The 16,626-nt window shown below is 44.7% G+C and overlaps 1 protein-coding gene across 4 annotated transcripts in view; it reads right to left on the reverse strand.

Moving 5' to 3' along the window:
- Positions 1 to 16,626, reverse strand: part of LOC128733393 (lysosome membrane protein 2-like) — a 43,469-nt gene that overhangs the window by 11,428 nt on the left and 15,415 nt on the right. The gene's annotated exons all lie outside the window — the stretch shown is intronic.

The raw sequence follows: 16,626 nt of genomic DNA on the forward strand, positions 1-16,626 counted from the left end.
AAAACCAATTGCAATTGTTTATTTCATTTAGTATTTTAAATTAAATATGCTAGGAATTATTTAATAAAAGCACCTAAATGTTGTGTGTCTGGTCTCTGCGGGGTAAAATGCCCCACCTGCAGTATAATATGCCCAATGCGGTAATTTGAGTATTTCTAATAGTGACAGATCAACTCTATTTTGTAGAAAGTAAAACTATTTCCGTTGTTTTCAAAATATCGTATTTTTAAATAAAGTAAACCTAGTTTTGGCCTTCTGGCGCACTTTTTCTTTTTTGCATGGGGCACATTATACTGCAGCTGTGGCATTTTGCACCGCGTAGTTGAATAACCTGGAATTTGGTCGTTGGTAATAAATTATTCCCACCACGGTTACTCTACAATACTAATTGAATGAAATAATGGCAATTGGCTTCAACTTAGATCTGTTTACCTATGTTTACAGCCATATTTTCAAGGGGGGCAAATTGCACCACCGCAAGTGGAAAAATATTTAATGCTTAAGCTAATCAAGCGTTTCATACCGCAAATTTTGGCAAGGATGTCTTTTTAAAGTTCACTTCACGCAATCGAATCACAACAACCGATTATTTACAGATTTTGACAAGAAAATAACTTATGGAAACGACGCCAAAAGTTACATCGGAAGCTGCTCAAAAACAAATTTATTTTTGTTTTGTTTTTACAGCATGTGGCAACTGTCATACTTGCATAGTGGGCTAGTTCCATCAAATACTATGGTTTCTGGGTGGTTTTGCATTTTAATTTCGCTTGTTTAGGGAAAAACAAAGGGAGGGCACATTGGCCAGGGGGGGCACGTTATACACAATTCCCCTACGCACCCAAGGAAAGAAAATATAATTATTCTACGCAATACGTTGTGAATTTTACTGGCAAATAAGGATTTTGAGGATATGTAAAAATATAGTCAAGTTAATTATAGATGTTCCTGAGAAATTAAATAATGATTATTGTGGCAGTAGAAAGGCTAGGTCACGCCGCTAGGTGGATTAATTCGGGTTTTTTGGTTTTGGGCTATAGTGCGCGCAAGTAACCGTGTTAAAAAGATGGCGCGAGTGTTCGAGGGTTAATATTTTTTGACCGGCAAAACCAATTCTTATGAAATTTTGCAGATACATTCGCAGTGTTAAAACCTTTCGTTTGATACTAAAATAATTGAAACTTGATTGTCTTAGCTAAAATTATTATAAATTATTGTTAATTTTGATGTGTGGTACATGATTGTCTATAACTTTCAAATTAAACAAAAAACAAATCAATAGTGATCTATTAGGCTATATTGCCTTTCAAATGAGACTAATAGCACAAAAATCGGTTTAGCCATCTCTGAGAAACAGGCGATAATTATTACCTTGTTAAAACAGGTTTTTTAAGGTTAACTTTTAAACTATATGTTTGTTCTCAATAAAAATTCCTGACAATTTTTATATTATAGCAAGAGCTTTCATTTAGTACTAAGATCATTGAAATCGGTTGTCTAGTTCCGGAGAAAATTGTGTCAGATAGTTTTCACATTTTTACTCATAACTTTTAAACAAAAAGTACAAGGGTCCATGCCTAGTGGCACGGGCGCAGGCTTGAAGTAGGACTACGAATGTAGCGCAATTCGTCTCCCAATGCTAAAGCCGGTGATTTTTGAATGAATTTCATATATAGATGCTCAAGTTGCGTATTAAAGAATTGCGTTCTTACATGTGATATATGTTGGTGCAGATTTGGGGAATTATTTCGAACAGTTTCGAGTAGATGCAGATTATTTTTTGCAAAAATCTGTTTAACGTGAGAATTGATTCATTGATAATAACCAGTATGCTATTACCTGAAACGTTGAATCGAGAATCAGTGAGCGAAATCTTGTAAATCTTCATAAACAGTTGTTTGTCGTCCTGAAAATGACGTTTTTTTTGACAATCAGCTCGATAGCTGGAAATCTACGCCTTTTTTCGGTCTTCTTAGGCAAGAGAACAGCCTGAATGTTCGAAAGAACACCTCCTTGAGCAATGGTGCACCGGAAAGGAGTTTGTTCAATTCTTCGTCATTACGGATGGCCAATTGCAGATGACGGGGGATGTTCTGGTCTTGTTGTCGCGGGCCGCATTTCCTGCCAATTCCAAAACTTCAGTCGCCAAATACTCCATCACGGCAGCAAGATAGACGGGTGGCTCCAGCACTAACACGCTCAGCATAGTTGCCCTTCCTAAGTAGACGGTGAATACGGCCTACTGGGAATTGGAGCCCAGCACGCGATGAACGGGACATTGCCTTTCACTTAACTTTTCCACCTTTACCGCGTCCAGACATGATTAGAATTTGTATTTCGACTCGATGTTTACAGTAACTCGAACAGCGTCTAAATAATGCCGTTTCGTTTCATTTTTATTTTTTAACGGAGACTTTAAATCTAAAGATTCATTCGTCTCCGCAAATAATGCCGTTCACCGACTTCTTGTTATATATCTGAGCAAGCGACAAGAATCGACAATAAGGCCGTGCTACGTAGGTAATGAAATAGCAGAATAAGGAAAAAGGGTGGAGCTACTGAAGCATGCTTTGTTCGAATAAAAAGCACTACCTCACCGCGCATGCATCATTGTCAAGTAAGCAAGCAAATGTGGATCAAGCTTTTGTAACTATACAACAATCAGCCCTTTTCAGGGCCAAATATATAAATGAAGATGCAATTCGATTTTCTCACTAAACGCCTCGAATTACGAAGTGGCGCAGTTTTCTTTTCAAAGGATTTTGCCAGGTAATGTGGCTTTTCCGTTTCCTGCTTTCCAGAAAGAATCACGAAGTGGCATTATTTTGCATATGTACGTAGGTATATGATCAGTTGTATTCACTCAAGTTCATTTAAAAATTCATTTAAAAGTATGTTATAGTACAGGACAATTATTCAGTAACTTTTTTTCTGCTCATTAACGAGCGCTTTTATTGAAACTGTTGGAAATTGGTGTGGAACTTTTATATTTGATAATTTGGCAAAACTATAATGGTCTTTTCGACTCCATAATGGATCTGTTGTGGAAAAGTTGCAAAAAATAAGGCAACTTATTAAAACATAATGAACAAAATGAAACCGTGAATGCTTGCATTTGTTTGTTCATTTGTTACAATAACCTGATGCTTTTAGCATGGGTTCGCTCTATTTGTCGTAATGCAGTTTAAACAGCTAATTACTGTACGTGTACGTGCCTGGATAAATAAAGTGCCATGTGCATTTTTAAATGAGGAATATCATTCATGAGAAAAATCAATTCAACTGCTTCATATACTTATTCAGTAGTTCTTAAAAGAACTTATTGTTTTCTACCAGATATTAATAATACAAATCGAAGAAATTTACTGCTTGGCAGCAGCTTTTTTCGGGCCGCATTTTCCATTGGAACGACTTTTTTTGGCTTTGGAGTTTTATGTGCCCTTGCTATGGTCTTCTGTAAGGCTTAGTAAGATTTTTGTTCGGGGGCAGCAGCCTTTTTTCTCCAGTAGTAGTCTTTCTGGCAGCTTCAACCGGAGCCGCCATTGCTGCAGCAATTTTCGGCATCTTGCTTCTCGCTAGCAAGTTTAGTAGGTGAACGAACCGGAAGCGCCAGTTCTCTTTGTTTGGATTAGCTTTCTCTTGTTGAAAACTAGCTTTTCAAAGCCTTTTTCAGGAATGTGTTTAACCTTGAAACGTCACAATTGTAGCTGGCGGCGATATACTTCTAGACGACTTGCAAGGAGAATCCGTTGACTCTTCGGTTTATTGGCGTCTCGCTTAGTGAAGTTAGATGTCTTCGTTGCCTTATCCGGGGAAACAGCAACAGCTAAAGCTCAACAATTTCGATCGGATTCTATAGGGCCTAAATTAAATACAATCTAAGGGAATTTATCCCATAGCTCATCTCCTATATATTGCTGTCATCCGTGCTAGGGAAGCATTGGCGTGGGAAGGCAAAAAATTTTAGCAAATGCAGATCGGGGATCGGCTGCTGCTGCGTAATACCACTTTTGCCGCGTCCAGTGAGGGAGAGAAAATCGTTATTCTCGGTAGCGATGTCCATGCGAAAATGATGCGGTTCCTCGGATTATCGTTGGTTAAATATCAGAGCAAACGGCAGCAATTTGTAACAAAGGCTGATCTACGTAGAAAAGGGAATGGCAGAGAAGAAAATAAGGCGTGACTATATGAAACCGTACTTTGTTTGAAGCTTCCAGTTTCTGTAGATCAAGCATCGTCTTCATGTCATGGCACCGACAACCAGTGGAAAGGCCACAAAAAGCGATAGGAAGAAGAAGAAGCCACGCCGCTAGGAGAGCTACGCTATTTTCTTTCGTTTGTTGACTACCGCTCAGTCGAGCATAATATCAAGCTGCTATAGTGAGTGTGGCTGGCTGCCGGGTGAGTTTGCACCAAAGTACAAATACTCATAGTAAATGTAATTGGTCAGGTTTCTGCTGTAACTATCCAACAATTAGCCCTTTTTAGGACCAAATATATAAATGAAGATGCACTTCGATTTTCTCACTAAACGCTTAGTCTCGAATTACGAGGTGACGCAGTTTGCTTTTCAGAGCATTTTGCCATGTAATACAGTTTAAACATGACTGGCGGGCTCGTACGCGCATACTTGATAAACTTTCAATTTGTCATGTTCATTTTAAAATGAGGAAAAATATGAGAAAAATCAATTTAACTGCTTCGTATACTTATTCAGTAGTTCTTAAAAGAACTGATTGTTTTCTACCAGATACTAGTAATGCACATCAAGGAAATTTACATCTGGGCAGTAGCTTTTTTCGGGCCACTTTCTCCGTTGGAACGACTTCTTTTGGCTTTGGGGCTTTCGGTGCCTTTGCTGCGGTTTTCATTGGCTTAGTAGATTTTTGTTCGGGGCAGCCGCATATTTACTCCAGTAGTACAGCTTTAATCGGAGCCGCCTTTGCAGCAGTTAGCAAAGTTAATTTGTTACCGTCCGTTTTAACAACCTTGAACGAATCGGAAGCACCTGCTCTCTTTGTTTGGATCAGCTTTTCGACAGCTACCTAACTTCAAAAGTCAAAACCTTTTTCACGAATGTGGCCAACCTTGAAACGTCACAATTGTGGTTGGCGGCGATTTACTTGAAGACGGCTTGCAGCGAGGATCCGTTGATTATACAGAGTATTGATAGCAGCGAAAACCATATCGTTCGCTGGCGGACGAGTCGATGGCTTCTTCGGTTTATTGGCGTCTCGCTCGGTGAATTTGGATGTCTTTGATGTCTTATTCCGGAGAAGCAGCAAGCAGCAACAGCTGAAGCCCAACAATTTTTGAGCGGATTCTATCATAGGGCGTAAACTAAATACAAGTGATGTCCGGTAATCGCTCGATTAATCGAGTAATCGATTACAGCATGCAATAGTCGAATAATTTCTAATCGAATATCGCCTAACCACATAATCGAACTAATCGATTACACTCGCATCGATTACTGACACGAATACTGCTTTTTGAGGTTTAAGCTTGTTGAACTCAAAATGACGTGAAGCCCATATGGTAATTTTAACGAAAAGCTTAAATTAAACTTGTCGCGACTTCGAAGTTTACTTTCGTAGTCGCAGTTCGCAAATTAAATATTCGTTGCCAGCCAGCCTTGCCAGCAGTAAACGATCTCTTTTACTTTTTTGACGGATTGCCATGCCATGATATCGATGATATCTTTTATGTGCGAGACAAACATATTTTTGTTTGTGTTTTCACCGTTTCCACGCAAGTTTTGGCGGTTTTGACAATTCGGCATAGAGATTCCATGTAAGTGAAGTGCGAACAAACTTAAAACTCTCTTTGGCAAGGCAAACAGAGACTAAACGCATTCGCATGCATGGAATTTCGCATAGAACGAAAAGGTTCAAATATCTCTTTCTACATTTGTCATCGTGAATCATTTTTAAAATGTTAGTTCTGTTGGTTGGTCCCGCTGGTTTCCGCTTTCCGGTTTCTGTGCTGTTATTTGAAATAACTTATTTTTCATGTGAATGTGTTTTCGGCGCGCTATTCACATTTTTACGTCCAAAAGTGAGTTTAGATCGGGATTAATTTCGACCGTTTTACACTTCTGAAGTAAACGCAATCAATACACAAAGCTTGTGTAAATATGAGCGATAAATCTTCAGCAGGAAAACTTAAAGCCAAAGTGAGCGCAGTGTGGAAATATTTTAATAAAATTTCAAAATGATTCTGATTTGAGCTTTGGTTTGGATTTGAGCCAAAGCTTTTTTGAAAATTCATTAGTCAAATTTCGACAACTACTGCGTACTAAACTGCTTCTCTATGGTAAATGGTTGAACTGGATGGAAAATGCTTGAATAATGCGCTCCAGAACCACCATGAGATTCCACAGACTCTTATTCAGCAACTCCTATCTCTACCTCCTCGTGGTACCATCCGGGACACGTTACTTAGTGGAAATCGGACAACCGGTGGAAACTAGGGTCGTATGCGGACAGAGAAGGGGGCACTCATGCGAAGGCTGAAATGTAAACTCTCCGCCTGCAGGACGGTTCTCTCGACACCCAGGAACCAAACCAGGGGTGCTAAAGCCCCTAAAGGAGATAGTTGTAATAGCTGTTATCCATGGCTATTATGTAAAAACTTAAATGGATAAACCCCTAATTCAAGGTGTGACGCGAACCGTGCCGAAGGATGAATGGTGGAGGGGGTTCTATAAATTCTCTCGCCGCAAAGGAGTCTGTGGAGTACCAGGGCGGCTTCCACTGCAATTTGCCCTTGCTGCATCAAGCCGGTCACTGATGCAGTGGATGATTTCTTACCGTGCAAGCTCTCTTTGCCGAAAAAACAAAGAAACGAATGAGGTGGAGAGGAGAGCAGGGGACTTGAACGATGCGCTATCAGAGGTTCAGTCCTGATCCTCTTCTATCCTCAACACGCCGACTCGTTGTGAGTCGACAAACGAAGATGTGGCTCCAACTCTCTACTCACGGGTCGAGATCACTCTGCCTGATCTCTGATTGTGTGCTGGAGGGTGGGCTGAAACAAAAGGAGAGCCGAACAGTTATGGCCAGTAGGATGGCTGTACAATCGCTCAAACAATCTAAAAATATATAACGTCGAGTATCCACCCCTGGGTTACTCAAAAGTTGCCGAGTCTCAATAAGAGGTTTTACGACAGGACATTGTCCGAGCAAATATCTTCGGAATCTCGTTTTCGTACAAGATATTTAACCTCCGAACACTTGCGCTGCAATTGTGGAGCACAAATAATACGCAGACTGCAGTATCTCAAAAAGGAGAGATCTGGTTTGCGTCGCCGATCAGGGTTCATAAACCTAGTCATGCTTGATTGGCACATGTCTCGCTCCAGCTACCGGCCTGTCACTTCTTCAATAAGTAATAGATAAGCTTGAAATGTATAGTAAAATAATAAAACGGGGCATACCACAACAATCCAAAATAATGGACGCAGTGGTAAGAGTTCCCAACAGAGGAGAAGGAGAAACTGGTTCTCAGTTTACAGATACAACTCGTTTTTACAGGACAGGTCAGTAATAACTAAAGCGAGGATACCATTTTCAAGCTTGAACAATACTTATAAGCTGTTGCTATCCAACGAAGCAACAGCGCACGTAATACAAGCCGTAAGCAGGTCAGTGAAGTTCTCCCACAACGGACTTTGTTGATTTCGAGTTAATACACCCCCAAGTTGGTCGCACCAGCTTTGTTGGATGAGTTATCCAACATACAGATAAAAAGTTATTTTCATTGAAAATAATTTTACAAATAAAAACCCGGATTTCAATGAATTTTTATCTAAAAATACTGGAAACCATCTGCCGTCAACAATCCCAAATCTATCAACAGCAAGAGAGTTACAATGCAACGGTGTTCGATTTTTACTACGCTTTATCCATCACCTATACAGCCGCTACTCGCATAACAGTCCCATTTTCTATGGAGTTTCCTATATAAATGGGACTGTTATGCGAGTAGCGGCAGTATACACAACGACTAATCGAAGTTTGGTCGATTACCCGATTAATCACAGACGATTAATCGTGTCGAATAACAATTGATAAAAAAATATTCGATTACTCGTTAATCGATTAACTGAGAAAATCGGACATCACTAAATCAAAGGGAGCGTATACCATAGCTCATCTCGTATATATTTCTGTCATCTGTGTTTGGGAAGCATTGACGTGGGGAGGCAAAAAAATGAAAATATTGAATTAATGAATGTTCGTCTAATATTTTCTTAATTATTACACGTCTGTTAGGGAAACTTGTAATAAACTGTGTTGTAATAGATTTTTTGAAAAATTTCCAATCGATTGATACCAATATCTCTAGAATCTATTGAGGGATGACTGAGTTATAAGCGTGCAAACCATAACCACTTTTCGTTACATGCTCCCTTTTCGTTTTTCTAAAGTGCACCCCAATATTGAAATCAAAGAAGTAGTCCTACTTCAAAAGTCGGACGATGAAACAACTCAATAGTGATACACTAGGCAATATTACCTTTTAACGTCTTAAAACGTCATTATGCGAGAGTCAGCCACTTATATAGACGAGCCAGTAGGCAATGCTTTTTACGGCATCAACAGAGCATTCAACGGCAACTAAAGCGTCACCCGAAGTGCTTCTGGAACTATATAAACGATCAACGCAGAGAGTCCGGCCTTCCGTCATCTATGGAGTATAACGGGGAAATCGCTGCCGCACCTCAGGATATATGCCGTTCCTTTTCTAGCAAATTTGCAAGTGTTTTCACTAACGAGGTATTGAGCGTTGACCATGTTGCCCTAGCAGCAAGCAATGTTCCAATTTATGGTCAAACACTAGGTGCCATTGATGTCAACGTCGAGAAAATTTCAAAAGCCGCTTCCATGCTTAAGTCGTCCTTCAACCCTGGACCTGATGGAGTACCTTCTGCATTCCTGAAGAGACACATATCCTGTTTGTTGACGCCATTGCTCTATCTATTCCGAATGTCCTTCTCTAGCGGCGTATTCCCATCGTGTTGGAAATTTGCGCATATGTTTCCTGTGCGTAAAAAAGGTAGTAAACGGGATGTGAACAACTATAAAGGAATCACATCGCTCAGTGCAGTTTCAAAACTATTTGGAACCTCTATTGTCACACTGCAAACAATATCTAAGTGCCAATCAACATGGCTTCATTTCCCAGCGCTCTACCACCACTAACCTGCTGTGTCTGACATCATACATAACGGGAAGTATGGACCACCGTGCTCAAACAGACGTCTTATACACAAACTTGTCGACCGCTTTTGATAAGATAAACCATGACATCGCAATTGCAAAATTGCATAGACTGGGCGTTAGCGACAACCTTTTGCGCTGGTTTCGCTCATATCTGACCAATCGACAGTTGGCGGTTGCCAGTGGAGATTGTAGGTCCGATAGCTATCTAGCCTCTTCAGGTATTCCTCAGGGAAGCCATCTAGGACCTTTGATCTTTCTGCTCTACTTCAACGATATTAATTTGGCTATCAAATGCTCTCGACTCTCGTATGCGGATGACCTGAAAATGTTTTCCCAGATTCGTTCGACAGACGATTGTCACTTTCTCCAAAATCAGTTAGAGGCCTTTGCCACTTGGTGCGGTGTGAACCGCATGTTAGTGAACCCAGAGAAGTGTTCAATAATCACTTTCTCCAGAAAAAAAGACCCGATCCTGTTTTGTTATGAGCTCAATGGCACACCCATCGAACGTGTTTTGTATATTAAAGACCTGGGAGTTATCTTGGATCCGCAGTTAACGTACAAGGAGCATATCTCGTACATTGTCGCTAAAGCTTCGAGATCATTAGGCTTCATTTTCAGGATCGCGAACAAATTCTCTGATATATATTGCATTCAATCACTATATTGTTCGCTGGTGCAGTCCATCCTGGAACCCTCGCCCGTTTGGAATCCTAACTACATCAACTGTACAGAGAGAATTGAATCAGTTCAGCACCAATTTCTTCGATTCGCTTTGCGAAGGTTGCCATGGAGAGACCCGTTCCGTCTACCTAGTTATGTAAGCCGCTGTCAACTGATTGACTTAGAACCTCTCTGTGTTCGTAGAGCTGCCTCTAGAGCTTCGTTTATTGCGGCTTGCCTGCATGCCGAATTGGTTCCTTTTGTGTGTGTGTGTGTGTGTGTGTGTGTGTGTGTGTGTGTGTGTGTGTGTGTGTGTGTGTGTGTGTGTGTGTGTGTGTGTGTGTGTGTGTGTGTGTGTGTGTGTGTGTGTGTGTGTGTGTGTGTGTGTGTGTGTGTGTGTGTGTGTGTGTGTGTGTGTGTGTGTGTGTGTGTGTGTGTGTGTGTGTGTGTGTGTGTGTGTGTGTGTGTGTGTGTTTTTTTTTTTTTTTTTTTTTTTTTAACGAGTAGGGAAATCTGCTATCAGACACCTGAAAAGACAGCTCAGGGAGTGGGGTTTGGTATCCCGTGAAGATCGTGGAGATCCAGACCCACTAAAACCCTACTCGAGTCTCCAGCCTCAATCCCCCCTGGAACCACCTTATCGGTATTACTTCAGGGAGGGGCTATTGTGCTTAACGCACGCTCTTAGATAACTACTGGACTATGGTAGTTAGGCTGTTTATTCGCCGTTGATCGGCTTTCCAACGATTTTGTAGCTCAAGTACGATCTGGGTAGCAGCCGCATTGACCGCACCCCAGACGTCCGAGCTAGAACACATCCTTTGGACTAAGTTATCCGGAGTAGTGTCCTGTCCGCTAACTGCCATCATGTTGCTTCTCACGCCCTCGAAACGAGGGCATATGAAGAAAGCATGTTCTGCAGTTTCCTCAACGTCCGCGCATTCAGGACACTCGGGGGACTCCGCATGCCCAAATTTGTGCAGATACTGTCTAAAACAACCATGCCCTGACAGAATCTGTGTCAGGTGGAAGTTGACTTCGCCATGACGCCTGTTGACCCATCCGGATAGTTCCGGGATAAGTCTATGTGTCCACCGGCCTTTTGTGGAATCAGACCATGCCCGCTGCCATGTGATCATCGAGGCCGATCTTGTGGTACTCCGTATGCCTCTAGTTCCACGTTGGTTGAAGCACTCTACGTCCTCGCTGATGATGATACCAATAGGCATCATACCCGCTAAGACGCAGATTGCGTCATGTGAAACTGTGCGGTACGCACTCGCCACTCTTAAGCACATGAGACGATAGGTGCTTTCCAGCTTGGCTAGATAGCTTTTGGTACCTAACGCCGATGACCACACCGGCCCGCCATACCTGAGTATGGACTGGACCACGTTGGCTAAAAGCCTTCGCTTGCTGCCATATACCGCAGAGCTATTAGACATCATACGAGACAATGCCGAAATAGCTGTGGAAGCCTTCTTGCAGGCATAGTCGACGTGGCTCCCGAACTTGAGCTTGTCGTCGACCATGACTCCAAGGAGTTTTAAGAACCGCGTTTACGAAATAGTGCAGTCCCCGACACTGATATTTGCTTGCTGCACCGACTTGCGGTTGTTAACCACGATAACCTCCGTTTTATGATGCGCTAGGTCCAGTTTCCTGGATCGCATCCAATCTTCAACAATGCTTATAGAGTGAGCAGCCGTCAACTCAACCTCTCTGATAGATTCACCGTAGACTTCCAAGGTGATATCGTCCGCAAAGCCGACAATCGCCACCCCTACCGGAAACTTTAGCTTCAACACCTCGTCATACATGACGTTCCACAACACCGGGCCCAGTATGGAACCTTGCGGAACCCCTGAGGTGATTGGAACGCATTTCTGACCATCCTCCGTGTTGTAGCATAGCACACGATTCTGGAAATAATTTTCCAGAATTCTGTACAGCGACACCGGCACTTGGACGTTCCGAATCGAGCTGGCTATGGAGTCCCAGCTAGCGCTATTAAACGCATTTCTCACGTCGAGCGTGACAACTGCGCAATAACGAATACCTGTCCTCTTGGGCTGGATTGCCACCTCGGCTGTCTTAGTGACAGACAAGATGGCATCCACCGTAGATTTGCCTTTTCGGAAGCCGAATTGGTTCCTTGACAGACCGTTTGTACCCTCCGTGTACTGTACGAGTCTGTTAAGGATAACCCTCTCCAGCACCTTGCCGGCAGTATCGAGTAGACAGATCGGCCTATATGACGAGGGGACACCCGGAGGTTTTCCCGGCTTCGGCAATAGGACCAGGTTCTGTCGCTTCCATCTGTCCGGGAAGTGGCCAGCTTCCAGGCATCTATTCATTACTGCCCCGAATAATTCGGGAGCCTCCAAAATAGCCGCTTTAATGGCCATATTCGGGATACCGTCTGGCCCCGGTGCCTTGCTCACCTTTAGGGATTTAGCGATATCAATGAGTTCCTCGTTCGTAACCGTCACTTCCTCCCCGACCTCCAAACCGCCGTCGCCCACGTTACTTTGGATGTTCGGCTGGGAGGCCGACCATCCTACGCTATGGTCTGAGATACTGGAACGTCGGCCGTGGGACGACTCAGCGGTCTGAGGCCAGGGCCTTGGCTCGTGGCGCGGAAAGAGGCCCTCGATGATCCGCTCCAGCATCTCTGGCGATTGCTCAGCGGGCGCCATCACACCCTTGGTCTTTGCCATTACGACTCTGTAGGCATCACCCCACGGGTTCGCATTGGCACTAGCACATAACCTTTCAAAGCAGTCTCGTTTACTAGCTTTTATCCCGCTCTTAAGCGCTGCGCGTGCAGCAACGAGTGCTACTCGACATTCAGCCCTGCTTTCATCCGAACGAGCTCTTTGCATAATTCTCCTCGCACGAAAGCACGCTCCGCGGAGTTCCGCAATTTCATCTGTCCACCAGTAAGCCGGTGACCTGCCATACCTAGGACGACCTTTCCTAGGCATGGTAGCGTCACATGCTCGCGACAGTACCTCAACCAAATGATCAGCGTTCGGATCGGGCATACCGCGATCACCGCACTCTCTCCGGATCGCTTCCACAAATACTTCGGGATCGAAGTATGATGTCTTCCATCCACGGGTGGTTGGAGTGTTGGCCCTACTCGCCGCCTGCCGCCTCGTTATCTGACCGACACCATAGCGGACCGCCTGGTGGTCACTGTGAGTGTAGCCATTATCTACCCGCCAGTCTCCTATCAGACCAGGACTGCCGAAAGTCACGTCGATGATAGACTCCGCACCGTTCCTACTGAAGGTACTTGTGTTGCCGACGTTGGCCAGATCTACGTTAAGCTTTGCCAGAGCTTCAAGCAGAATCCGACCCCTATGGTTCGTGCGACGACTTCCCCACTCTACCGCCCAAGCGTTAAAGTCGCCCGCCACAACCACCGGCCTTAAACCAGACAGCACAACTGATACTCGGTCTACCATCCGCGTAAACTGCTCGATAGACCAACTCGGCGGAGCATAACAACTGCAGTAGAACACTCCACCCACTTTGGCAACCGCAAACCCCTCGTCTGCAGTTGACACAACCTCCTGAACCGGGAACCTGCTTGTTGTCCATATAGCCGCCGTCGCAGACCTATCCGAGACCCAGTTGCCGTTTCCGGCAGGGACGCGATATGGATCCGAGACTATGGCAATGTCCATTGCTGATTCAGAAACTGCTTGGTGTAACAGCTGCTGAGCTGTGCTGCAGTGGTTCAGGTTGAGTTGTGTCACTTGCACTATGAACGTGGCTTAGTCGCCGGCGCACCGGCCGGGCACCTTGGACCTCCCGTTACGTGCTTTGCGTCCCGTTTACCGGTACAGATCAGGCACTTAGGAGGCTCCGCGCAGTCCTTTGCTTTATGGCCAGCACTGCCACATCTCCTGCACAACTGGCTCCTATCTGGCCCCTTGCAGTTCCAGGCTTTATGTCCGTGCTCGAAACACCGGAAGCAAGCTTCCGACTGCTTGGACACGCTCAGTGGGCATACCGACCACCCCACTTTTAGCCTAGCAGCTTTCAGGGCTTTGTTTCCGTCAATCAGCGGAAGTCGTATGGTGGCTACCTGGGTCCCGGCCGGACCCTTGCGTAGGCGAACCGCCTCGGTTGCCACCACCACTCCACTTTGCTCTTTGAGAGCTTGTACGACCTCACGCACTTCGGTGATCTCGTCCAGGTTCTTAAGCTGGAGAGTCACTTCTGGTGTGAGAGCACGTACCTTCACTCCGTCCCCGAGCACTCCTTCCGCTATTGGCTTGTATGCGGAACTCTTCTTTGTGGCGTCCTTCTTTAACTCGAGGATCATATCGCCCGTGCGTGAGCGGCGGATGCTCCGTACGTCCGCGCCCAGATCCTTGAGTAGGGCGTCTCCTCTCATGGCCTTCAGAACCTCCGAGTATTTCGACCCGTCGGTTTTCAGGATAAGAGCGTCGCCCTTCTTCGCTCGCTTTCTTGCCGGTTTAGGTGGAGCAGTTTTTTTACTGGAGCCTCCTCCGCCTTTTCTCTTGGCCCTAACCTCGGTCCACGGGCCACCTGTCTTGGAGCTTCCCGCTGGTTCATCGGTTAGCTCTGCCAACCCGCTAGCCTGAGGGCTTTTACCGATCAGGCGTTTTTTCGGTCCGCCAGGGGTGCTATCCCCCGGGGACTGTCTCGGGCGCTTAGCGGATGCCTTACCGCTGCTGGTAGCGCCTTCCGTAGCCTCCTGGGCCGCGTTACGACACTCCGTCAACGGGCAAGCGTCCGTTTGTACTGCCTTCGACGCCTTCACGGTCACCTTCTTAGCCTCTCCTGCACGGGCCACGAGGTCGTTGTGCGTTTTGGTCGCTGCATTCAAGGTTCTCCGAAGCATGAGCAAGCTCTGCTTCAGGTCCTTGGAGAAATTTCCGCGACCTGACGTGAACTCGATTATTACCTCGAGCTGCTGTGACGCTGCTACCACTTTAGGTACAGCATCTCTATTTTTCTCCATCGCCCTGATAAGCGCTGGGCCGTTCATCGCTGTGTCCGGCGTGGTAGGCATACCGCTGCCTTTGCCACCCACACTAGCGCTCCTAGTTGCATCCTTCTCCACCCTTGGTGGAGAACGCTGGATGCCTCCTCTAGCGAACGGGTTTTCCACCGTATCCACACTTGTTATATTTTTGATTTTGTCTTCCATAAGAATCCCACGAGTTGGGAAAGAAAAGTCCGCCACATCAGAGCCCCTCATGATGCGGTAAGGGCTGATTACTGTGGAGGGCGCTCTGGTACTCCACAGGCTCCGTTTGAGGCTGAGTATTTATAGAACCCCCCCCACCATTCATCCCTCGGCACGGGTCGCATGACACCTTGGATTAGGGGTTTATCCATTCATGTTTTTACTTTTAGCCATGGATAATAGCTATTAAAACCATCCTCCTTTGGGGGCTTTGGACCCTCTGCTCAGGTTCTCGGTATTTTCAGGTTCATCGAACATGCTTCTACCGAGATCCGTCATTTGCAGGCGGAGAGTTTACACTCAGCCTTCGCATGAGTGCCCCCTTCTCTGTCCGCATACGACCCTAGTTTCCACCGGTTGTCCGATTTCCACTAAGGAGCGTATCCCGGATGGTACCACGAGGAGGTAGAGATAGGAGTTGCTAAATAAGAGGCTGTGGAACTTCGTGATAGTTCTGGAGCGCATTATTCAACCATTTACCATCCGTGTGTGTGTGTGTGTGTGTGTGTGTGTGTGTGTGTGTGTGTGTGTGTGTGTGTGTGTGTGTTTGTGTGTGTGTGTTTGTGTGTGTGTGTGTGTGTGTGTGTGTGTGTGTGTGTGTGTGTGTGTGTTTGTGTGTGTGTGTGTGTGTGTGTGTTTGTGTGTGTGTGTTTGTGTGTGTGTGTTTGTGTGTGTGTGTGTGTGTGTGTGTGTGTGTGTGTGTGTGTGTGTGTGTGTGTGTGTGTGTGTGTGTGTGTGTGTGTGTGTGTGTGTGTGTGTGTGTGTGTGTGTGTGTGTGTGTCACTTTTCAATCTCACTCACTTTTCTCGGAGATGGCTGAGCCGATTTTGATGATCTTAGTATCAAATGAAAGGTCTAGTTGCTTCATAGGTTGATATTAAATTTCATATTGATCGGACTTTTAGTTCAAAAGTTATGTATAAAAATACGACAAATAAGAGACTTTATTTTCTTAGCGGTCCCTCAATCGATTTTAGCAAAACTGATTGCAAATGAAAGGAGACCTTTCAAAAGCTATAACCTCCAATTTTTATGATGATCGGGTTGGGGATTTGAAAGTTACTTAAAGAAATGTGAAAAGACCCAAAATAATCCACCTAGCGGTGTGACCTGGCCTTTCTACTGCGTTTAAAACACATTAATTAAATGACAAACATCCTAGAATTTATTATTATTTCAAAATTACCGTTCACCTCTTTCAAACGAAACCAAGTTATTGAAAATCGGACGATTCATTCAAAAGATATTCAAACTTAAACATTTAAGCACCGTATGTCAAACTATTCCCACTATTAGTGCCGCCCAGTTAGCTTCGAGGTACGATGCTGGTCTAACAAGCTAGTCGTCGTATGTTCGAATCTCGGCTAGGCGGTGCTTGCTAGTTAGAGTCAATAGGATCGTAGCACTGGCCCCGTAATTTTCCTGTACTCTAACAGCCGGCTGCGAAGTCTGTCGATAAAGAAGGGTAATGTCTAAAGACGGTATAAACCCATGACTTTGCTTTTA

Source organism: Sabethes cyaneus, chromosome 2 (assembly GCF_943734655.1).
Source record: "Sabethes cyaneus chromosome 2, idSabCyanKW18_F2, whole genome shotgun sequence".
Taxonomy (NCBI): domain Eukaryota; kingdom Metazoa; phylum Arthropoda; class Insecta; order Diptera; family Culicidae; genus Sabethes; species Sabethes cyaneus.